We start from the raw sequence: 24,840 nt of genomic DNA on the forward strand, positions 1-24,840 counted from the left end.
ATTCATCTGTCCATGGGCATTGAAGTTGCTTCCATGTCTTGGCTAATGTAAGTAGTGACGCCATGAACACAGGGGTGCTTGTGTCTTTTTGACTTAGAGTTCCATCAGGGTATATTGCAGGACCACATAGCAACTTCCTTTTTAGTTTTCTAAGGACCTCCATATTGTTCTCCCCCGCAGCTGCACCAACTTACATTTCCACCAAACGGTGTAGGAGAGTTCCCTTGAAAAGATTTTTGTGAGGGACTGCGCTAGGCTCTCTGGTGGTAAGGCAGGGTTGGGGGGGTGGTGTGGGAAACACAGGTAAAATATAGAAGGAACCTTCCCCAACCAGAGTATAGATAATTAGAAAGGGTAAAACATGTGTTCCATACCCACAGCACAATGTCAAAAGTAGGAAGTGGCACAGAGGATCCAGATGGAGCACTAGAGAATCCAGGGAACAGAGCAGACTTCTAGCTGGTCTTCACTCTATCAACAGGGACACAGCAGACTAAAGACGCATCATTGCTGTTGTTTAGTCACTAAGTCGTGTCCAGTTCTTTGTCACCCTATGGACCATAGCCTGCCAGACTCTTCTGTCCGTGGGATTCTCCAGGCAAGAATACTGGAGTGGGTTGCCATCTCCTTCTCCAGGAGATCTTCCCAACCAAGGATTGAACCGAGTCTCCTGCATTGGCAGGCGGATTCTTTACCACTGAGCTATCAGGGAAGCCCACAAACGCACCCTACTTTCCACAATCTCTCTTTCCTCCTACTTTCCATCAATTATTTCTTGTAAAAAGAGCATATTTCTTAGCAGTGGAAAAGGAAAGGCAACTGTATGAAGAGGATATCAAACATTTAACAATGCAGAAGAGGAGAGAAAGAATCTTGGAGCTCTGAATGTTCGTTTCCAGCCACCTTAAAGAGGATTAAAATATAAAAACCACACCGTTGTAACAGTCCTTCCTTTTCAAGAGAAAGGAAGAAATACATTTTATTTTGCAGTGCAGTGTGCATATTATGTGCGTGGACATGCATGTCTGTGTCCAAGACACAAGTTTTACAAACCAGTACTTGCAGTGCAAATGTTGTCTATCACCTAATCTGTAGCTGGTGGCTGGGATGTAGAGGGTAAGAGAAGACAGCCCCCTGGTCTTTGGTTGAAGCACTTGGATTGGATGCTGGTGTCATTTACTGAGATGGAGAAAATGGGGGAGGGAAATTTTCAGACGTTTAGAGAGAAGAAAATGAATGAGGTGAAGATTTCTGATGTTTGTGTTACATGTTACGTTTGTGTTGCTTAGGATAGTGGCACTCGGACATTTTGGCCATGACCCACAGTTAGACAGACATTTGAAGTCAAGACCAAGCTGACCGCCCCCCCCCCCCATCTACCTGTGTGAGCATGTGTGTGTATGAGAGGGCATCAGTATTTCCCCCTTCCTGAGCAGGACCACGTGAGCTCTAGGCTGAGAGTTGGGTTGAAAGATACTAGCTAAAGAGATGACTGGGTGAAGCGGTGGGGCCATCAGGAATGGGGAGGAAGATTCTCAAGTGTTTTCCCTCATCCCAGGCTGAGTGCGCATCCACGTTCAGGACCCACTTCTGGAACCCAGGACTAGGTATTTTCTGACTGCCGAGGTGGTGAAGGATGGAAGATGCTCTCCGTTCTTCCCCTTGCTACACGTGGACCAGAATGGAAGGGCGAAACTCTAGGTCTTGTCTTGCGGTGTTGCTATTTTTGTTCAGGGGCTCAGTCGTGTCCGACTCTTTGTGACCCCCATGGACTGCAGCACGCCAGGCTTCCTTCCCTGTCCTTCACCATCTCCCAGAGCTTGCTCAAACTCATGTCCATTGAGTCGGTGATGCCATCCAACCATCTCGTCCTCTGTTGTCCCCTTCTCCTCCTGCCTTCAATCTTTCCCAGCATCAGGTGGCCAAAGTATTGGAGCTTCAGCTTCAGCATCAGTCCTTCCAATGAATATTCAGGGCTGATTTCCTTTGGGATGAACTGGTTGGATCTCCTTGCAGTACTAGGGACTCTCAAGAGTCTTCTCCAGCACCACAGTTCAAAAGCATTAATTCTTCAGTGCTCAGCCTTCTTAATAGTTCAGCTCTTACATCCATACCTGACTACTGGAGTCTGGCTGTGAGAAAAAGCTAAATTGTGAAGCCTGAAGGAGCGTTTCCATTTTTTGCAGGACTCTGCACAACATCCTTCTGGTTAAAATCTGAACACATTCCAAAGAGAGTTAAAAAAAAAAAAAAAAAAAGGAGGGGAATTCCCTGGAAGTCCAGTGGTTAGGACTTCATGTTTTCACTGCCTTGAGCCCAGGTTTGATCCCTGATGGTGCAGCCAAAAAAACCAAAAAACAAAATCTGAACACATTCAATTTTCTATTAGTTTTTTGAGCTAAACATATTGAAAAATAGAGAGAAAAATTTAGCAAATATTCCCATTTTCAACACCAAGTTTCTTGTTTGTTGGTTGGTTGTTTTTTTGACCTTGAAGCCCAGCTTGCAGGATCTTAGTTCACTAATCCAGGCATCTCATCAGTGAGAGAGCTGAGTACCAACCACTGGACTGCCAGGGAAGTTCCCCAGCATCAGGAATTAATAACTTACCTGTTTGTCTGATATGCATATCATCTTCTTATTAACAAATATGAAGCATTATAGGCAAAGCTGGAGTCCCACCCCTATTCCTCTCCTCTCTTTGCCCCGATTTCAGTCAGCCCTGAAAACAGATGAGTTTTATCTGTATTTCCAATCCATATTTTTGTACATAATAGCCTATGTAGGGTATTAATTCACATATTGTTTTATTAATAAAGGACCGCTTTGCAAGCCAGGGCTATTCTCACTCAAACTTGTGTCCTAGAACTCCAGTTTGTCCTCTCTGGGCGTGACAGTAGCCCATCTGGGGTCTGAGGCAGATCTGTGGATGCGGTTGCAGTGTCTCTGGCCCAGGAGTGAGGGTGTCACAGAGGAAGTGAGGGGGACCTCTGGGGAATTTCAGTCCTGCCTGCTTCCTCCGCCAATCGCTCTTGGCTAAAAATAGCAGAAGCTGAGCACCACCTGCAAAGTGCAGCTGTGAGGGCCCCTATTTGGAAATGAGGGAACATCATTTCCAAGATGGTCATTTTCCAAGACCATCGCTGGTCATTTTCCAAGAACAATCTTTTGTTCAAGATGCCAAAGGTACTGCAGATATCAATTGATGCAGGATTTTCTTTAATTACCAGTGCTGTGTGTGGTAGGAAGCCCCCTGGCGTAATAGTCATTAAGGGACCTTTCAGACACACATACTTCCGTCAGCTGTCCTTTTAGGCATTCCGATAATCACATTGTTCACTTAAAAAAAATGCAAAACGTGAGAGTTGTGAGTTAAGCTTTACTGGGGGCAAAATGAGGACTGCAGCCCGGGAGACAGCTCCTCAGGTAGCCCTGGGAGACTGCTCCAAGGAGGTCGTGGGGGGGGGGGGAGGGGGGGGCGGGGGGTGGTGGTGAGAAGAAAGTCAATCTATATAATAATTTGGTGAAGGGGGAGTTTATGCAACAAACATTTATCTTTGCAAAAGTCTTCTGCTAGTCAGGAGGAGCTGATGTCATCATGCAGGGATTAACTGCTTTTCCAGATATGAGGAGATACAAGAACTGGGCTGATAAAATCAGCTCCTGAAAATATCTAACTATCTGAAGACCTGTTCTCTCAGTTTTTCCCAGAGCACAGAGTTCCTCATTCCTTCTCTCCAACCTGACCTCCTATCAGGAGGGTTGAAAATCAGCAACTGCAGCATTACCTGATTTAATCTTTGTAGAGGTAGATGGTGAGTGCCCATGACAAGTACCAATTTGTAGTTGACCACATCAATGTGGGTTCTATGTTGAAGTTATATTAAGCAGAATAGAAACCCCTTATGGACTTCACTGGTAGTCCAGTGGCTACGACCCCAGGCTATCAGTGCGGCGGGCATGGGTTCTATTCCCGGTCAGGAAACTAGATCTTCCATGCCACAACAAAGACTTGGTGCATCCAAGTAAATAAATAAAAATAAATATTAACAAAGAAAAGGAATTCCTTAAAGAATATTAAAGTTCTCACAGAATCTTAATGAGGACCAACTCCTAGAGCTTAAAGGCCCTGGAGCCAGGAACAATGCCCTGCTCCCAGCATTTCTTCCAACACAAAGCTTGTTTCTGTGACTCTCAGCTTGTTTGTGACTATGTTTCCTTATGATATAAGCATTTTTATAAAATAAAAGTATGTGTATGTGCATGTGAGTATGTATAGGAATACTTGTACATGGTACAAAATTCAAAAGGTATGAAAGAATAAACAGGAAAAGGAAGTCTCCTTCCACTACCCCAGCGGCCAGTTCTTTTTCACAGAGGCAGCCTTATTTTCAATTCCTTGTGTGTTCCTACAGAGAAATGCTATGCCTATGTATGTGTGTTTACAGATTAATTTTTCCTTGTGCTAATGATAACACACCATATACCATAGAGTCTGTAACGTGCATTTACCACCTAGCACTAAAATTTGGAGATTATAGATACGGAGCTGCATCATTCTTTTCAGCAACTGTATCAGTCAGGCTAGGGTAGGTTAGGCTATAGTAACAAAGAGCCCCCACAGGTGAGGGCAGCGTTACCCTCATACCAAAGCCAGACAGAATATCACAGGAAAAGGAAATTATATCAATATTCCTCATGAGCCCAAGCACAAAAATTGTTCATAAGATGCTATCAGATCATATTCTTCAAAGTAGAAAAAGGATTATGCACCCTGACTAAGTGTATTCCCAGTATATCTTGGGTCCTAGGAATGAAAGGTTGAATTAATATCCAAACATTATTTAATTTAATGCATTATAAAGTCAAAGACTACACAATCATATCCATAGCTACAGAAAAATCCAACATTCATTCTTGATAGAGGCTTCAACAAACCAGATAGAAAAGTAGTTCTCGATCTGATAAAGGGCGTCTATGAACAACCCACAGCTGGCATCAGTCTTCTACGATCCAATGGATGTTGGCAATTTGATTTCTGGTTCCTCTGCCTTTTCTAAATCTAGCTTGAACATCTGGAATGTCTTGGTTCACATAGTGTTCAAGCCTAGCTTGGAGGATCTGGAGCATTACTTTGCTCGCATGTGAGATGAGTGCAGTTGTGCTTTAGTTTGAACATTCTAGTGGTGTAAGTCTAAATTTTGTTGTTCAGCCGCTAAGCTGTGTCCGACTCTTTGCAACCCCATGGACTACAGCACACCAGTCTTCCCTGTCCTTCTCCATCTCCCAGAGCTTGCTCACTCATACCCATTGAGTCGGTGATGCCATCCAACCATCTCGTCCTCTGTCTTCCCCTTCTCCTCCTACCTTCAATCTTTCCCGGCATCAAGATCTTTTCTAATGAGTCAGCTCATCGTATCAGGTGGCCAATGTATTGGAGCTTCAGCATCGGTCCCTCCAATGAATATTCAGGATTGGTTTCCTTTGGGATTGACAGGTTCGATCTCCTTGCAGTCCAAGGGACTCTCAAGAGTCTTCTCCAACACCACAGTTGAAAGGTATCAGTTCTTCAGCACTCAGTCTTCTTTATGGTCCAACTCTCACATCCATACATGACTACGGGAAAAACCATAGCTTTGACTATACGGAGATGCTTCCCTCCTGAAATCGTGGGGAAGGCCAGACCATACAGTAATCTTTTATTTATTTATTGGCTGCGTTGGGTGTTAGTTGCAGCACGTACGATATTTCCTGGTCGTGTGGGATCTCTCACCGTGGTACTGGAGCTCAGTAGGTGTGCCCCGCCAGTTTAGTACTGGTGCAGGCTTGGTTGCTCCTCGGCACATGGGATTTTAGTTCCTGGACCAGGGATGGAACCTGAGTACCCTGCATTGGCAGGTGGCTCTTAACCACTAGACCATCAGGGAAGCCCCCATATAGAACTCTTATCACTTCTGTTCAGACCTGTACTGGAGGTCCTAGCCAGCATGATAAGGACAGTTAAAAAAAAAACAAAAACTCAACTTAGAATCAAAAAGAGCAAAACAGGAATTTCCCTCACAGTCTAGTGATTAGGACTCCATGCTTTCTCTGCTGAGGGCCCGGGGATGGGAACTAAGATCCCTCAAGCCATAAGGTATGACAAAAAAGAAAAAAAAAAATTCAGGAATAAATTTATCAAAAGTAGTGCCAGATATATACACTAAGAACAACAAAAATTGCTGAGGGAAATGAAAGAAGATATAAATAAATACACATCAAAGTTCATGGGTTGGAAGATTCGTTATTGTTAAGATGGCAATTTCCTCAAAACTAACTTAATTCAATACAATTCTTATCAAAATCACAACAGACTATTTTTTGTAGAAATCGATAAGCTGATCAGAATATTTATATGGAAATACAAATAACCTTGCAGAGCCAAACAGTTTTGAAAAGGAAAATCAATATTGAAGGATTTACGTTGTTCAATCTCAAAACTTATTAAAGCTCCAGTGTGCAAAAGGTATTATTATGCCAGTTAGGGTACCAATATCCTGAGATGTGCTACAGAACTGATGAATCTTGAAAACATTATGCTAGGTGAAAAAAGCCAAATGCGAGAAACTACATATATAGCATGATTCCATTTATATAAAGTGTTCAGAAAAGACAGACTTGGGACATATGTATACCTATGGCTGATTCATGTTGATGTATGTCAGCAACCAACATGATATTGTAAAGCAATTATCCTTTGATTAAAAATAAATTAAAAAAAAAAGTAGATCAGTGGCTGCCTGGGGCTAGATATGGGTAGCAGGATTGTCTGCAAAAGGGCTCTAGGGAATTGGCTGAAGGGGTGTTCTAAAAATCAAGTGTTAAGACTCTGCACTTCCAGTGCAGGAAGTGTGGTTTGGGGAGCTAAGGTTCAACATGCCACTCATAAGTAAAATAAAATGAGCAAGAAACACTCTTTAAAAAAAATAAAAATTGAATGTGATGATCGTTCAACTTTGTAAAGTCTACTAGAAATCATTGGGTGAATAAATTTACAATGGGTAAATTTTGTGGTATACAAATTGTACATCAATAAACTTGTTAAAAAAAAGAACAAAAAATAAAATTCAGATGCTGCAACAAACTATGAAAATTGCTTATCAGAGCCAATTGTATCCTGTAAGTGGACAGACATCCAGATTTCTGATGTTTCGTGTGATAGGCTCATTAAGTCTGCTTCTACTGAGCACTGTGAGTAGAAATTGAGAGAAATCTCTCCATCACTTTGGGGTCCAGGTTTGACCAACTATCTAGAACCCACTGTAAAAGCAGAGGCCCTTGCTACCATAACCGGAGATCTGTAAGTGTGATTTCTATTTTCTAGTTAATCAGAAATAAAGGATAAGAAAGGAAACTAACTTGAAGAATCAGACTACAATTCAATCTATTGATCATGGAGTCAAGTGGAGATAACTTGATAGAAGTTCAAACAAGTTCATATTTAACAACTTGTATAATTGCTTTTTAAAAATATGTTGAATATTTTTTATTTTAAAATTGTATTTAAAAAAATAAATAAAATTGTATTGTCTTTTGATTTTATTATTATCTGTATGTATTTATCTGGCTGCCCCAGCTTTTTGTTCCAGCACATGGAGTCTCCTCCCATCTTTGAATCTTTTATCTTCGTTGCAGCATGTGAGATCTTTATTTTTACTGGAATATAATTGCTTTACAATGTTGCGGTAGTTTCTTCTGTACAACGTCATGAATTAGCCATATGTGTGCACGTATTGCCTCCCTCTTCAGCCTCCTTCACGCCCTCCTGCTCCGCCCATCTAGGTTATCACAGAGCACCAAGCTGAGCTCCCTGTCCTAGAGTTCTGGCATGTGGGATCTAGTTCCCTGACCAGGAATCGACCCCAGGCCCCCCGCATTGAGAGCGCAGAATCTTAGCCACTGGACCACCAGGGAAGTCCCTGAATAATTTTGTATAACTCACTTCTATTCAGTGATTAACATATGGGGCTGATCCCCATTAAGTGGTCTGCAGATATTCAATGTACAAAAACATCAAGGTAAGAAAATGCTTTCTATTCCTACTATTTGATAGAAGCTTGCATGATCCTTGTCATCAGTGTTGCTTTGCAAGTGTTTTCCTTTCTTACAACTTTTCCTCCTACCACACATTATCTGCTTATTTTGAATTTTTACCTCTTCTTAAAGACCTAACTCAAATACCACTCCATACCTCATTTCTTCCTAGAGCTATGATTATATGTAAGTAGATTATGAGGTATGCTTGTGCACCAAGAAGGGTGCAGTTACTGGTCCTGCCCCTAGGGCACCTCTAAGTGCTTGTTGCATTGAATGGGATGCACCACCCCCTAGTGGCCGAATAGAAAAACAACCTCAACTTTTCAGAAGGATGGCCCATTTCTTCCAACTCCTGTGGACTTTGGAGGACTCAAAATTTGTGGAATTCAGTTCAAGAGTTTTGAGGGCGATGTTCTAAAATTGGAATGTGGTGATGTTTGCATGACCCCCTCAAATCAAGAGCAGCTTGGACTCTTTCTTGGTGGAAATTACCTTTTTTCCTTTTCTACCCCCCTCCCTACTCCTTTTATCACTTTTCCCTTTTCTCCCTGGTGAACCTTCCCTCCACCCTTGTCACCAATTTTGATGTCTTGCACCCTTCACTTCTTGTTATCAACATTTCACTACTCAGTTATTTGAAATTGTGATTTCCTTTTGATTTCTGCTTGTTTATTATATTCAGCTGTTCCCAACGTGAACACACAGGAAGCATTATTTTCTTTTCGTTTTGTTTAAAGGACTTCCCAGGTGGCGCTCGAGGTAAGGAACTCGCCTGCCAATGCAGGAGACATAAGAGATGTTGGTTTGATCCCTGGGTCGGGACTATCCCCTGGAGGAGGGCATGGCAGCCCACTCCACTATTCTTGCCTGAAGAATCCCATGGACAGAGGAGCCTGGCGGGCTATGGCCCATAGGGTCGTGAACTGAAGTGACTTAGCACACGAAGGACGCAGTGGGGACTTCCCTGGTGGTCCAGTGGATAAGAATCCACCTGCTGGTGCAGGGCGCACGAGTTTAATCCCTGGTCCTGGCGATAACTGCTTTACAATATCGTGTTGGTTTCTGCCGTAGACCAACGTGAATTGGCCAGAGGTGTGCGCATGCCCCTCCCTCCCTCCCTCCCCACCCCACCTTTCCAAGTTGTCACAGAGCACCAGATTTGAGCTCCCTGCGGCGTACAGAAAATTTCCACTGACTATTCAGTTTTACATATGGTAATGTACATATGTTTCAATGCTACTCTCTCAATTTGTCCCACTGTCTCCTCTATCTGTAGACTTTTTGAGGATAGCTATTCTGACTGGTCTGAGAATAGTCACAATGAGAACTACCTCATTGCAGTTCTGATTTGCATTTCTCTAATAATGAGCGATGTTGAGCATCTTTTCATATGCCCACTGTCCATCTGTTTGTTATCTATGGAGAAATGTCCGTTCAGGGCTTCTGCCCATTTTTGTATGTTATCTCTGGAGATGTCTGTTCAGGTCTTCTACCCATTTTTTTTTTTTTTTGTTTGTTTGTTTTTCTTTAATATTGAACCTCAGTCTGATCTTTGTTCCCACTGCCCATCTACTGGTGCACAAACCCATATACAAAGCTGATTTCCATAAGTGCCGGTATCAAACTTCTTTATCATAATGTTTTAACAACTCTTTTAAGAGTCTGTAATCACTTATTTCTTTAAGTTTAGAGATACAGTAAATGTAATTGTTCAGAATTCACCTGGCATAATAGAATGTTGAAGACAAGAGCATTAGAGGTGGTCAGATGATTTAAAATCTTTATTAACAAGAACTTTCCTGGTGGTCCAGTCGCTGAGACTTCATGCTCCCAATACCTGGGGCCTGGGTTAGTTCCCTGGTTGGGAAACTAGATCCTACATGCCACAACTAAGACTTGGTACAGCCAAATAAATACCCCCCCCCCTTTTTTTAAATGAAGGAGATATAGGACTTCCCTGGTGACACAGTGAATAAGAATCCACTTGTCAATGCAGGGGGCATGGGCTCAGTCCCTGGTCTGGGAAGATCACATGCCGTGGAGCAGCTAAGCCCACGAGCCACAGCTGCTGCAGCCTGTGAACCTAGAGCCCCTGCTTTACGACACGAGAAGCCACAGCAGTGGGAAAACCCGTGCACATTCATGAAGAGTAGCCGTCACCTGCCGCAACTAGACGAAGCCCCCAGCAGCAAGGAAGACTCAGCGCAATCACAGGTAGATAAACTAAAAAACACATTAAGACATTTAAAAGGAGAGATATTATAAAAAAGATCTTTATTCACAAATGAGAAAATCGAGTCTCCAAGGTGAAAGGACTTACCTGATGTCACACAGCTTGTCTGTGACACAGCCAAGATGAAAGCCCAGGCCTCTTAAATTCCAGTTTTGTGCCCTTTGCAGAGCTCTGCGCGGTCTAAACAAGTGTGCAAGCAGTAAAGCGTGGCTCAAAGAGCCGGGACCTTGGGACCAAACAGAAGTTATTTGAAACTCAGCCTTGCCACTTGCTAAATTATATTGCTGCTGCTACTGCTGCTAAGTCGCTTCAGTTGTGTCCGACTCTGCGACCCCACAGACAGCAGCCCACCAGGTTCCTCTGTCCCTGGGATTCTCCAGGCAAGAACACTGGAGTGGGTTGCCATTGCCTTCTCCAGCTAAATCACATTAGATAAGTTATATAAGCATGTCTCCTCCTCTGTAAAACTGATAGACTCTTGTACTGACCTTATAAAGTTGTTGTTGTGAAAATTAAAAATATAAAACACTTAGCATAGGGAAAATATGTAGTTCTATAAAAAAATAATTATACTTTGAGACCACTAGATTGTAATAGCTAAGACAGTGACCTTAGCTTAGAGTCAAACAGCTTAGAATCAAATAGCTGTTTCACCCTGAGAAGCAAACAGCTGCTATTTCACCTTGTAGGACCTTTGGAAAGCCATTTAATTTCTCTGGGTGTTAGTTTCCTCATCTGTAAAATGGGAATAATAATAATATTTCTCTTTTTGAGAATCTATAAGCTTGAATGAAATAGCGCATGAAAAATTCAATGTGTTGGGCACGCATGTCAGCGCTCAGTAAAGAAATGCTATCATCAGCATCCCTTCTGGCTTCCCATAGCAGCTCAGACCTCCTAAAGAGCAAACCACTGGACTAGAGAATTTAGTCTAGGAAGCATTTTATTAGAAAACAGTGTTTTCTTTCTAAAGTGATGAAGTTTGCAAGGAGAGCTGCGGTAATGACTTTCATTGTCAAATGAGCGTTAACCACCACGTGTGAGCCATGGGGCTGCTGGGTGATCTCTTCTTTAACTCCCTCAATAACCCCATGGGGTAGGGCTCAGAAATACTCAGGTGCAAACAGGTGAAGTAACTGACCAAGGGTCATCCTGTGTGCATGCTCAATTACTCAGTTGTGTTCAACTCTTTGCGACCCCATGGACTGTAGCCCACCAGGCTTCTCTGTCCATGGGATTCTCCAGGCAAGGATACTGGAGTGGGTTGCCATGCCCTCTTCCAGGGCATCGTCCTGACCCAGGGACATCTCCTTCATTGGCAGGTGGATTCTTGGCCACTGAATCACCAGGGAAGCCCCAGGGTCATCCTAAGACCTATTAAGTTTCATTCTGGTCCAGGTTGCTCCAAACTCTGTACCATTCCACTGCACTATTTTAATTCTGCTTCCCCAGCTGAACTGTTGGGAGAATTAAAACCTGAAACAGAAAAATTATGCTACGTTTTGACAACCTTTTCCAACGACTAAAAACAGTAAGAGATAGCATCTGTACATGCCTTTTATAATGTCAGGAAAAGCCCTTTTCATGTTTAGTCATCCCACAAAATCTCTTAAATATTCCTAAATGTAGCTCCTACCAAAACTGGCTTTTATTTTTTGGGGCCGCACTCCAAGGCATCTGGGATCTTAACTCCCCAACCAGAGATTGAACCCCCTGCAGTGGAAGCACAGAGTCTTAACCAGTGGACCACCAGGGATGTCCCCCCACAATTGGCTTTAAGAGCCTGTGTTGGTTTGCTAGGGTTGCCATAACGCCATACTAAATGCCATCACCTTGATGACTTAAACAGCAAAAATCTATTCCTCACCTTCCTGGAGGCTGGGAATCCAAGATCCAGGTGCTGGCAGGTTTGCTTCCTGCTAAGGCCTCTCTCCTTGGCCTGCAGATGGCCCAACTTCTGTGCACACGCATCTCTGGTGTCTCTTCTTCTTCATGTTTTGTTTATTTTTGTGGTAAGAACACTTAACTTGAGATCTAGTCTTTTAACCAGTTTTTAAGTTCAAAGCACTGTATTGTGAACTAGGTTGTACCCAGAACTCTGGAACCTACTCACCTTGCATTAACAGACATTTATACCCATGGTGTTGGAAAAGATTCTTGAATATCCCTTGGACTGCAAGATCAAACCAGTCCATCCTAAAAGAAATCAGTCCTGAATATTCATGAGAGGGACTGATGCTGAAGCTGAAACTCCAATACTTTGGCCACCTGATTCGAAGAACTAACTCATTGGAAAAGACCCTGATGCTGGGAAAGATTGAAGGCAGGAGGAGAAGGGGACAACAGAAGATGTGATGGTTGGATGGCATCACTGACTCGATGGACATGATTTTGGGCAAGCTCCGGAAGTTGGTGATGGGAAACCTAGTGTGCTGTAGTCAATGGGGTCACAAAGAGTTGGACATGACTGAGCGACTGAACTGAACTGATACCCATGGACCCACATCTCCCCATTTCCGCCTCCCTTGGCCCCAGCAACCACCATTCTCTGCTTATATGAGTTTGACTACTTTAGATTTCTCATATGAGTGGAGCCACCCAGTATTTGTCCTTTTGTAATTGGCTTATTTCACAAAATATCCTATAGGTTCCCCTATGTTATTGCATATGGCAGGATCTTCTCTTTTTTTTTTTTAATGTATAGAATGTTTTTTGAAGTATTATTTGTAATGACAAAAATGAACATCATAAAACATCTCATTATAAGTTTTTGCTTAGACCAACTATGCTATTGACTTATGATGGAATACTGTTAAATCGTGTAATATAGCTTTATAGTATACATAGTATACATCAAAGTGCTAAATTAAATCTTTACACAATGTGGGATGATATTCACCTGTGTTATGTGTATGTGTGTGTGTGTGTGTAGCAGGTAAAAATTAGGAGAAAGGGAAAGATTAGCAAAATGAGCATATAATTGTATAGAATTAGCTAAGTTTGGTTGGGTTGTAGGATCATGTTTTTTAAAGGCTGAATAATATTCCATTCTCTCTTTCTCTGTATACAGCATATTTTGTTTATGCATTCATGTGTCTCTAGACATTTATGTTGTTTCCATATCTTGGCTCTTGTAAATAATAACGCAATGAACGTGGGAATGCAGATATCTCTCCATGTCCTGGCCAACGTTTGTTCTTTTTGGTCTTGATAATGGTCATCCTCAAAGGTGTGAGGTGAGATCTCATGTTTTTTTAAAAATAATTTCATTTGTTTATTTATTTATGGCTGTGCCGGGTCTTCGTTGGTGTTTGGACTTTTCTGTAGTTGTGGAGAGCGGGGGATATTCTTCGTGGCAGTGTGAGGGCTTTTCATCGGAATGGTTGCTCTTGTTGCAGAGCGTGGCTCTTGGGCTCTCGGGCTCAACAGCTGTAGTTCCCGGGCTCTGGAGCGCAGGCTTAATAGTTGTGACTTAGTTGCTCCAAGGCATGTGGGATCTTCCCGGATCAGGGACTAACCGGGGTCTCCCGCATTGGCAGGCAGACTCTTTAGTACTGAGCCCTGAGGGAAGCCCTCATTATGGTTCTGATTTGCATTTCCCTGATGCTTCTGATGCTGAGCACCTTTTCACATACCTGTTGGCTATTGCGTGTCTTCTGTCAAGCGATATCTATTCAAGTGCTTTGTCCATTTTGTAACTGGGTTGTCTGTGTTTTTGATACTGAGTTTTACAAGTTCTTTATGTATTCTGGATACTAACGCCTTATCAAATGTATGGTTGGCAGGTGTTTTCTCCCATCCCATTGGCTGTCTTTTCATTTTATTATTGGTTTCCTTTGCTGTGCCGAAGCTTTTCATTTTGATGTAGTCCCATTTGTCTATTTTTTGCTTTTTTAAAATAATGTTTTTTGTTTTTAAAAATTTTAATTAGTTAATTTTTGGCTGCACTGGGTCTTCATTGCTGCACACGGGCTTTCTCTAGTTGCAGCGAGCAGGGTCTATCCTCTGCATTGTGGGGCACAGGCTTTTCATGTAGTGACTTCTCTTGATTTGGAGCATTGGCCCTAGAAGGTGGGCTTCAGTAGTTGTGGCACGTGGGCTTAGTTGTTCTGCAGCATGTGGGGTCTTCCCAGTCTAGGGATCGAACTTGTGTCTCCACCAGGAAGTCCCTCTGGACCACCAGGGACTGGACTACAAGGGAAGTCCCTCTATTTTTGTTCTTGGTGTCAAATTAAAAAAAATTATGTCAAGGAGCTCTCTCTCTGTTTTCCTTTAAGAGTTTTATAGGTCCTGATCTTACATTTAAGCCTTTAATCCATTTTGAGTTGATTTTTGTGTATGGTATAATATAAGTGGAAGTTGTTCAGTCATGTCCAACTCTTGTGACCCCATGGACTGTGGCCTGCCAGGCGCCTCTGTCCATGGAATTCTCCAGGCAAGAATACTGGAGTGAGTAGCCATTCCCTTCTCCAGGGGATCTTCCCAACCCTGGGATTGAACCCAGGTCTACCGCATTGCAGGCAGGTTCTTTACCATCTGAGCCTCCAGGGAAGTGCAATTTCATTCTTTTGCCTGTGGATTCCTTTTTCTCAACACCATCTGTTGGAGAGACTGTCCTTTTCCCATTGTGTATTTGGCACCCTTGTTCAAGATCAGTATGTTACTGACCTGGGTTCTTGGACTCTTTATTCAATAGGAATTGGTAAGAGACCGGAAGGGGAATTTAGGCAAGGCTTTACAGGACTCATGCTGTAGCAGGAGGGAGCAAAAACAGGTCGGTGGTGCCCTTGCTTGCTCCTCAAGGTGGGGTGAGAGGGTTCCTTATATGGGGTGAGGGTGGGAGCAGATTGGTAGGTCAAGCGGGAAGGGTGGCTGAGGAGGTCTGCCCACCCCCTGTGTGTTGGGGTCATGCACAAGACCTTGCTTTCCCTTCTGGCTCTTCAGAAGTGGCAGCTGCGTTTTTGGTCTTCTTGTATCTTGTTCATAATTTACCCTAAAGGTGCATGCAGTTATTTTTAGTCCCTTATACTTTCTCTGTATTCTGTTGCTAGAGGAGACATTTGTCCAGGTGGGCACTGCAGTAAAGCGGCCCAGGTTCCAGCCCATCTCAAGTTCACCAAATAAGACTGAGTTTATTTCTGGGCTTTCTACTCTGTCCCTTGGTCAATATGTTTGTTTTTCTGTCAGTACCATGCTTTTAACTTTTGTAGATTTGTATCATATTTTGAAATCAGAAAACATGATACCTCCAGCTTCATTCTTCTTTCTTGCAGTTGCTTTGGCTATTTGGGATCTTTTGTGGTTCCACATGAATTTTAGGATTATATTTAATAGTCCCCTTAAAAATGTCATTAGGGATAATATTGAATCTATAGATAGTTTTGGATGGTATGGACATTTTAACAGAATTAAATTTTACAAGCCATGAGCATGGGCTGTCTTTCCATTTATTTATGTCTTCTTTAATTTCTTTCATCAATGTTTTGTAGTTTTCAGTATGCCAGTCTTTCATCTCCTTCATTAAATTTATTTCTAAACGTTATAATTGGGAGTGTTTTCTTAATTTATCTTTTGGACACAGTATTAATATATGAAAACACAAGTAATTTTTGTGTACTGATTTGGTGTTTTGTCACTTTATTAAATTCCTTTATTAGTTCTAAGAGTATTTAGAATTTAGTGGAATTTAGTATATTCCACTAAATTTAGAATTTAGTATTTAGTGGAACCTTTGGGATTTTCTACATATAAGATTATGTCATTTGTGAACAGAGATCATTTTACTTCTTCCTTTCTGATTTGAATGGCTCACATTTCCTTTTCTTGCTTAATTGCTCTGAGTACTTCCAATACTATGTTGAATAGAAGTGATGAGATTGGGCATCCTTGCCTTGTTCTTGATCTTAGAGGACAAGCTTTCAGTTTTTCAGTGTTGAGTATGATGTTAGCTATGGGCTTTTTATATCTGGCCTTTGTTGTGTTAAGGTAAATTCTTTCTATAACTAGTTTTTGGGTTTTCATGAAAGATTTTGTGTGTGTTGGGGGTGGGGGGAGAATGTGGGCTGGGACTCCCATTCCATCATCTTACTAATGTCATTCCTTTTTATCTTCTTATAAGAACACCAGTCCTATTGCATTAAGGCCCCACCCTTCTGGCCTCATTTAACTTTAATGACCTCTTCATAGGCCCTGTCACCAAATATAGTCACTGTGGGGGGTGGTCAGGACTTTAACGTATGAAAATTTGGGGAGAGGGGGACAATTCAGCTTATTAAAAAAATCCTAATTTTTATCCTTAAAGTAATAAGAGTGTTTTCTATAAATACTTGCAGAAACACTCTGACAAACATAGTCATGAATTTTGTGTCCAAGTCTGCAAAATTATAGAATGTGAGTGCCCGAGGGGACCTTACAGATCATACTTTGGTGCCTTCAATTTTTAGTTGATGAAACTTGGAGCCAGGATGGGGATGAGTCTTGTGTGTAGGTCACAGAGCTGGGACTCACTGGCACCCATGTTGGAACCCAGAATTCCCATGTGGAATAGGGCTCACTCGATTGCCATGCACCAGGCTATTTCAAATCTGATTTTGTATGTGGTATCGTTCTTGCTGTTCACCACTTTGAATTTCACCAACGCTTTCTTTATGCCTAGGCAGATAGCAACTTGCTCCTGCCAAGCATTTTACTTGGAAATAAAGTGTCTCATTTAGCCTTCTCCATAGACCTACAAGAGAGACCATAACATTTCCTCATTTATAGATAAGGATGTCTGAGAGATCAAGTCGCTTGCTCAAGGTTCTCCAGCTAATAAGAGACATAGCCTGAGGTGGATGTAGAGGTGAAGGTTTATGTGCTGGTGAATTGAATAGCTCATGTGTTTGCGGGCTCTGAAAGCTGAGTCATCAGCTTCTTTCTCCGATCCTATTTGACTTATATCTGCAGGTTCAACAGCAGGCAGAGAAAGAGGGCAACTGCAGACCTTCACAGGGTACTGGAAAATGATTCTTTTGTTTTGCTTCTCATGCAGAAAAGGATTGAGGGGGGGGGAAACAAATAATTTCTGCATGACAAGGCCAGGGCCCAATAAGCTGATGGGCTACAGAATACTTTGTAACAAAAAAACTTTACAATGATAGTAAAAATAACCTGTCCGTGATTTTTAAAAATCCAAACAATGTAGAAAAGTATAAAGGAAGAATGAATTTTCTCATCTTCCTGTTCCATACCCAGTTGCATTCTCCAGAGGTGATTATTACTACTTTCATGAATGTAGTCAGAAATATATTTTAAGCACACATAAGCACATATCTAATATATGTAAATTATAGTGTAGGAGAAGACTATATTATTGTTCAATAATACACTTTTTTTAATCCTTAACAGTACATCTTTGACATCGTTTCATATTAATATATGTAGTTTCATTTCATTCTTCATAATGATGGCAAAATATTTCACTGTAGGAATATATCACAATTTATTTAATTATTCCTGTTGTAGACTGAGGGCTTTCCAGGTGGCGCAGTGGTAAAGAATCTGCCTGATATTGCAGGAGATGGGATCAAATCCCTGCTCAAGAAGATCCCCTGGAGAAGGAAATGACAACCCACTCCAGTATTACTGCCTGGGAAATCCATGGACAGAGGAGCCTGGAGGGCTATAGTCCATGGGGTCACAAAAGAGTCAGACACAACTGAAGCAACTAAACAACAACAATAATAGACTTAATAATGTCTCCCCTCAGTGTCCATATCCTAATCCATGGAACCTGATAACATTACCTTATTTGAAGAAAAAAAAAAGTCTTTGCAGATGTGATTCAATTAAGTATCTTGAGATGGGGAGATTATCCTGAAAGATCTGGGTGGGCCCTACCTGAATCACAGTGTCCTTTTAAAAGAAAGGCAAACAGGGACTTCCCTGGTGGTCCAGGAGTTAAGACTCTGCACTTCCATGGCAGGGGGTGCAGGTTCAATCCCTAGTCAGGGAACTGAGATCCTGTATGCCATGTGGTGCGGCCAAAAGAAGGAGAGAAAGGCAGACAGATTCAACTCACAGAGAAAAAGGCGAGGTGAAGACAGAGGCAGAAATTAGAGTGTTGTGGCCACAAACCAAGGAATGCCAGCAACGAGCCCACCAGTCCTGCAAAGCCTAGAGAACAAAATGCACCCTTTCCAGTCTCCCTTGCTGTTGGAGTTCTTGGTGTGACAGCCGCACTTGAATAAAATGTAGATGTGCCAACCAGGGAGCGTGCTTCCTAATGATCTTACTGCTGCCCTCCTTCCGGGAGCAGCGTTGGGGAGCCCAGTCGCTAGCTGTGAGTGTTCTTTTTTTTTTAATACTTATTTATTTGCGTCAGGTCTTAGTTTCCACACTCGGGTCCGGTGCATCATGCTCTCTAGTTGAAGTGAGCAGGCTTAGTCGCTCTGCGGCATGTGGGATCTTACTGTAGTTCCCCGACCAGGGACCGAACCTCCATCCCCTTCACTGCAGGCAGATTCTTAACCACTGGACCACCAGGGAAGTCCCAAGCTGTGAGTGTTGAGAAACCACTTGGGAAGCGCAAGAGTCTGGCGTTTGCATTTTTGTGTCCCATCACTAGCTCTGTGGTGTAAGAGGCAGTTGTGGTGACAGGCAGCAGCTTCCTGCCCTGGGGGTAACGGCTCCGGGTAGGCGCTGGCAGCTGCTTCTCTGTGGCAGCTCTAGGTTCTTCCTCTGCAACCGAGGCCATGAAAACAGTGACCCTGGTCTGTTCTGAGAGTCCTTCCTGGAGACCCACCCTAGCGCCTGCTTCTCCATCCCTTTTATGACTTTGCTGTTGTTCAGTCATGTCTGACTCTTTGAGAGCCCATGGACTGCAGCACACCAGGCCTCCCTGTCCGTCACTGTCTCCTGGAGTTTGCCCAAGTTCATGTCCATTGCATCGGTGAAACCATCCAGCCATCTTATTCTCTGTCACCCGTTTCTCCTTCTGCCTTCAATCTTTCCCAGCATCAGGGTCTTTTCCGATGAGTCAGCTGTTTATGACTTTATAAGCACCCAATTCCCTATATTTATTTAGTTATTTTATTTTTTTAATGTTTTAAAAAATATATTTATTTATTTATTTGGCTGCGCTGGGTCTTAGTTGCATCATGTGGGATCTAGTTCCCCAATCCAGGGATTGAACCTGGGCCCCCTGCGTTAGGAGCATGGAGTCTTAGCCACTGGACAACCAGGGAAGTCTTCCCAATTCCCCGTATTTAAATACTTCCTGCTTATGTGACCTCTTTGTTGTTGTTGTTGTTTAGTCACTAAGTTGTGTCTGACGCTTTGTGACCCCATGGACTGTAGCCCGCCAGGCTCCTCTGTTCATGGGATTCTCCAGGCAAGAATACTGGAGTGGGCTGCCATTTCCTTCTCCAGGGGATCTTCCCAACCCAGGGACTGAACCCTCGTCTCTTGCACTAGCAGGCAGATTCTTTACCACTGGGCCACCAGGGAAGCCCTCTGTGACCTGTCATATGCAATTAAACCCTGAGTAGTTTCAAGTATGCCTCAGAACTACAGATATAAAAATTCTGAATTAAATATTAGTTAAACCTACTGGTAATTATGCATATATATGGATTGTGTATTATACACACACATACACAGACATATACATACATAATGCAAGGACCTTAGAAAATCTCTATGCAGTTGACCCTACTAATAGATTAAAGGAGAAAAATCACAAAATTATCATAATATAGAAAAAGCATTTAATCAAACTAAACAACTCATGATAAAAACTCAGAAACTTAGGAATGGATTGTGGTCACTTTGTTTTCTTGATAAAGGCTATTACATTAGGGTACAGTGAACTGCTACAACAAAAAGGCGGGAACAGTGGCTTAAACAAACACTTTGTTTCCTTCTCACTTCACCCTCTCACTGGGAGCAGTCCTGGGCTAGGGGATGGATGGCCCTCTTCACGTCATCATTCAAGATTCCAAGTTTCTCCTGTGTCATGGCTCCAGCATCCCACGGGAGTGTCACTGTCTCTAGTGAAAGCTGGGTGGCTGCTATGACCAGGTTCCAGCTGTGAAAAGACACCATGAAGGAGGCATGCCCAAGGTCTTAAGTTCCAGACCCAGAATGACTCATATCGTTTTACATTCCAATAATGATAGTTTAGACACATGGCCTCGTCCAACTGCAAACTCGTCTAGGAGACGTGCCAGGCTCTAACTCTGCCACCATGTGCCCACAACTCCAGCTTTGCATGGCTGTGCCTACCTTAGTCATTTGCAAGGGTGCTGCTGGTGGCAGCTCATGCCATTCCTGGGACCTTAGAGTCCTAGGGGTCGGGGAGAAGACCTGAGTGGGTCATGATGAGTCACCATCTGGCATTTCTTGAATGCGTACTTGGAGGCAGCACTGCTTCCACAGTCCAAGGAGTGCCGCCCTGCACCTCCCAGAGTGGACCCCTGCAGAGGCTCTAATCATCTCGAAGCTATCCAGGGGGATGAGGGCTAAATCCAAACATGGAGGAGGTTAAAGCCGTAACGGGGCTGGCATCCACCCCTGGGAGACAGGGTGGGCAGGATACAGCGGAAACCACTCCCTGTTTACCACCTCATCAGACAGTTCTGTGACCCAATCATCTCACACAGCCTCGCTGGAGCCATACTGCGCAGTCCTGGCAGCACTGTGTGATGCTCTTGCCAGCCTGGGAACATACTCTGTTTGCTTTCCCCCGATTTCCTGCTTTACCTCCGTGACTTTGCTTCCTTGGGTTTGCTCTTTTCCCCAGGAGAGTGTCATCATGTAAACTTTTACCCTAGATTCCATTTTCTAGGGAAGCTGGGCTGAGATGTCAATGAAGAAAGGAAGGATGGATTATGGTAAACAGCCAGAGTCTTTATGTCTAAGACCCATAGAAAACATCTTACTCTAAGGAAGAATTTTAGATGCATTCCATTAATATTAGAAATAAGGGAGAGATAGGACTTCCCTGGTAGTCCAGGGGTTAAGGCTCCATGCTCCCAAAGCAGGGTGCATGGGTTTGATCCCTGGTTGGGGAACTAAACCAAGAAGGGAATGGCAAGCCACTTCAGTATTCTTGCCTTGAGAACCCCATGAACAGTATGAAAAGGCAAAAAGATAAGACACTGGAAGATGAACTCCCCAGGTCTGTAGGTGCCCAATATGCTACTGGAGATCAGTGGAGAAATAACTCCAGAAAGAATGAAAAGACGGAGCCAAAGCAAAAACAACACCCAGTTGTGGATGTGACTGGTGATGGAAGCAAGGTCCGATGCTGTAAAGAGCAATGTCACGTAGGAACCTGGAATGTTAGGTCCATGAATCAGGGCAAATTGGAAGTGGTCAAACAGGAGATGGCAAGAGCGAACATTGACATTTTAGGAATCAGTGAACTAAGAGGGACTGGAATGGGTGAATTTAACTCAGATGACCATTATATCTACTACTGTGGGCAGGAATCCCTTAGAAGAAATAGAGCAGCCATCATAGTTAACAAAAGAGTCCAAGATGCAGTACTTGGATGCAATCTCAAAAACGACAGAATGATCTCTGTTCATTTCCAAGGCAAACCATTCAATATCACAGTAATCCAAGTCTATGTCCCGACCAGTAATGTTGAAGAAGCTGAAGTTCAATGGTTCTATGAAGACCTACAAGACCTTCTAGAACTAACACCCCAAAAAGATGTCCTTTTCATTATAGGGGACTGGAATACAAAAGTAGGAATTCAAGAAACACCTGGAGTAACAGGCAAATTTGGCTTTGGAGTACAGAATGAAGCAGGGCAAAGGCTAATAGATTTTTGCCAAGAGAACACATTGGCAAACATCCTCTTCCAACAACACAAGAGAAGACTCTACACATGGACATCACCAGATGGTTAATACCAAAATCAGATTGATTATATTCTTTGCAGCCAAAGATGGAGAAGCTCTATACAGTCAGCAAAAACAAGATCAGGAGCTGACTGTGGCTCAGATCATGAACTCCTTATTGCCAAATTCAGACTTAAATTGAAGAAAGTAGGGGAAACCACTAGACTATTCAGGTATGACCTAAATCAAATCCCTTACAATTATACAGTGGAAGTGAGAAATAGATTTAAGGGACTAGATCTGATAGAGTGCCTGATGAACTATGGATGGAGGTTCATGACATTGTACAGGAGAGAGGGATCAAGCCCATATCCCCAAAAAAGAAATACAAAAAGCAAAATGGCTGTCTGAGGAGGACTTACAAATAACTGTGAAAAGAAGAGAAGCAAAAAGCCAAGGAGAGAAGGAAGGACATACACATTTGAATGCAGAGTTCCAAAGAATAGCAAAGAGAGATAAGAAAGCCTTCCTCAGTGATCATTGTGAAGAAATGAGGAAAACCATAGAATGGGAAAGACTAGAGATCTCTTCAAGAAAATTAGAGATACCAAGGGAACATTTCATGCAAAGATGGTTTCAATAAAGGACAGAAATGGTTTGGACCTATCAGAAGCAGCAGATATTAAGAAGAAGTGGCAGGCATACATAGAAGAACTGTACAAAAGAGATCTTCATGACCCAGATAATCACAATGGTGTGATCATTCACCTAGAGTCAGACATCCTGGAATGTGAAGTCAAGTGGGCCTTAGAAAGCATCACTACGAACAAAGTGAGTGGATGTGATGGAATTCCAGTTGAGCTATTTCAAATCCTGAAAGATGATGCTGTGAAAGTGCTGCACTCAATCTACCAGCAAATTTGGAAAACTCAGCAGTGGCCATAGGACTGGGAAAGGTCAGTTTTCATTCCAATCCCTGAGAAAGGCAATGCCAAAGAATGCTCTAACTACCACACAATTGTACTCATCTCACACGCTAGTAAAGTATGCTCAAAGTTCTCCAAGCCAGGCTTCGACAGTACGTGAATCATGAACTTCCAGATGTACAAGCTGGATTTAGAAAAGGCAGAGGAACCAGAGATCAAATTCCTAACATCCACTGGATCATCAAAAAAGCAAGAGAGTTCTATTTCTAAAAGCAAGAAAACATCTATTTCTGCTTTATTGACTATGCCAAAGCCTTTGACTGTGTGGATCACAACAAATTATGGAAAATTCTGAAAGAGATGGGAATACCAGACCACCTGACCTGCCTCTTAAGAAATCTGTATGCAGGTCGGGAAGCAACAGTTAGAACTGGACATGGAACAACAGACTGGTTCCAAATAGGAAAAGGAGTATGTCAAGGCTGTATATTGTCACCCCTCTTATTTAACTTATATGCAGAGTACATCATGAGACATGCTGGGCTGGATGAAGCACAAGCTGGAATCAAGATTGCCAGGAGAAATATCAATAACCTCAGATATGCAGATGACACCACCCTTATGGCAGAAAGTGAAGAAGAACTGAAGGGCCTCTTGATGAAAGTGAAAGAGGAGAGTGAAAAAGTTGACTTAAAGCTCAACATTCAGAAAACTAAGATCATGGCATCTGGTCTCATCACTTCATGGCAAATAGATGGGGAAACAGTGGAAACAGTGACAGACTTTATATTTTGGGGCTCCAGAATCACTGCAGATGGTGACTGCAGCCATGAAATTAAAAGACGCTTATTCCTTGGAAGGAAAGTTATGACCAACCTAGACAGCATATTAAAAAACAGAGACATTACTTTGGCAACAAAGGTCCATTTAGTCAAGGCTATGGTTTTTCCAGTGGTCATGTATGGATGTGAGAGTTGGACTATAAAGAAAGCTGAGCGCCAAAGAATTGATGCTTTTGAACTGTGGTGTTGGAGAAAACTCTTGAGAGTCCCTTAAGTGCAAGGAGATCCAACCAGTCCATCCTAAAGGAAGTCAGTCCTGAGTGTTCATTGGAAGGACTGATGTTGAGGCTGAAACTCCAATACTTTGGCCACCTCATGCGAAGAGCTGACTCATTGGAAAAGACACTGATGCTGGGAAAGATTGAATGCAGGATGACAGGAGGGGACGACAGAGGATGAGATGGTTGGATGGCATCACCAAGTCAATGGACATGAGTTTGGGTAAACTCTGGGAGTTGGTGATGGACAGGGAGACCTGGCATGCTGCAGTCCATGAGGTCACAAAGAGTCAGACATGACTGAGCCACTGAACTGAACTGAACTGAATTGGGGAACAAAGATCCAACATGCCACATGGTGTCACCAAAATAAATCAATCAAGCAATAAAATTTTTTAAAAAAGAAATAAGGTAGAGATACCTGATATCACCTCTACTGTTCAACACAGTACTGCTAGCTCTAGTCAAGACAAGAAGACATAAAAAAGAACTAAAGGTAAAAAGATAGCAAGGGAAGAGATAAAATTGTCATTACTGGCTCAACTTTAGAAAAGCTAACAGAATCAATAGCAAAAACCATCAAAATATACAAAGGTTTAGCAAGGTCTCCTAAAAATGACCACCTTACAAGACTCAATTGCATTCATTTCTTATACCAGAAATAAACAAGTATAAGATACAACAGAAAACATATTTTTCATAAGTACAAAAAATAGA

Source organism: Cervus canadensis, chromosome 22 (assembly GCF_019320065.1).
Source record: "Cervus canadensis isolate Bull #8, Minnesota chromosome 22, ASM1932006v1, whole genome shotgun sequence".
Lineage (NCBI taxonomy): Eukaryota > Metazoa > Chordata > Mammalia > Artiodactyla > Cervidae > Cervus > Cervus canadensis.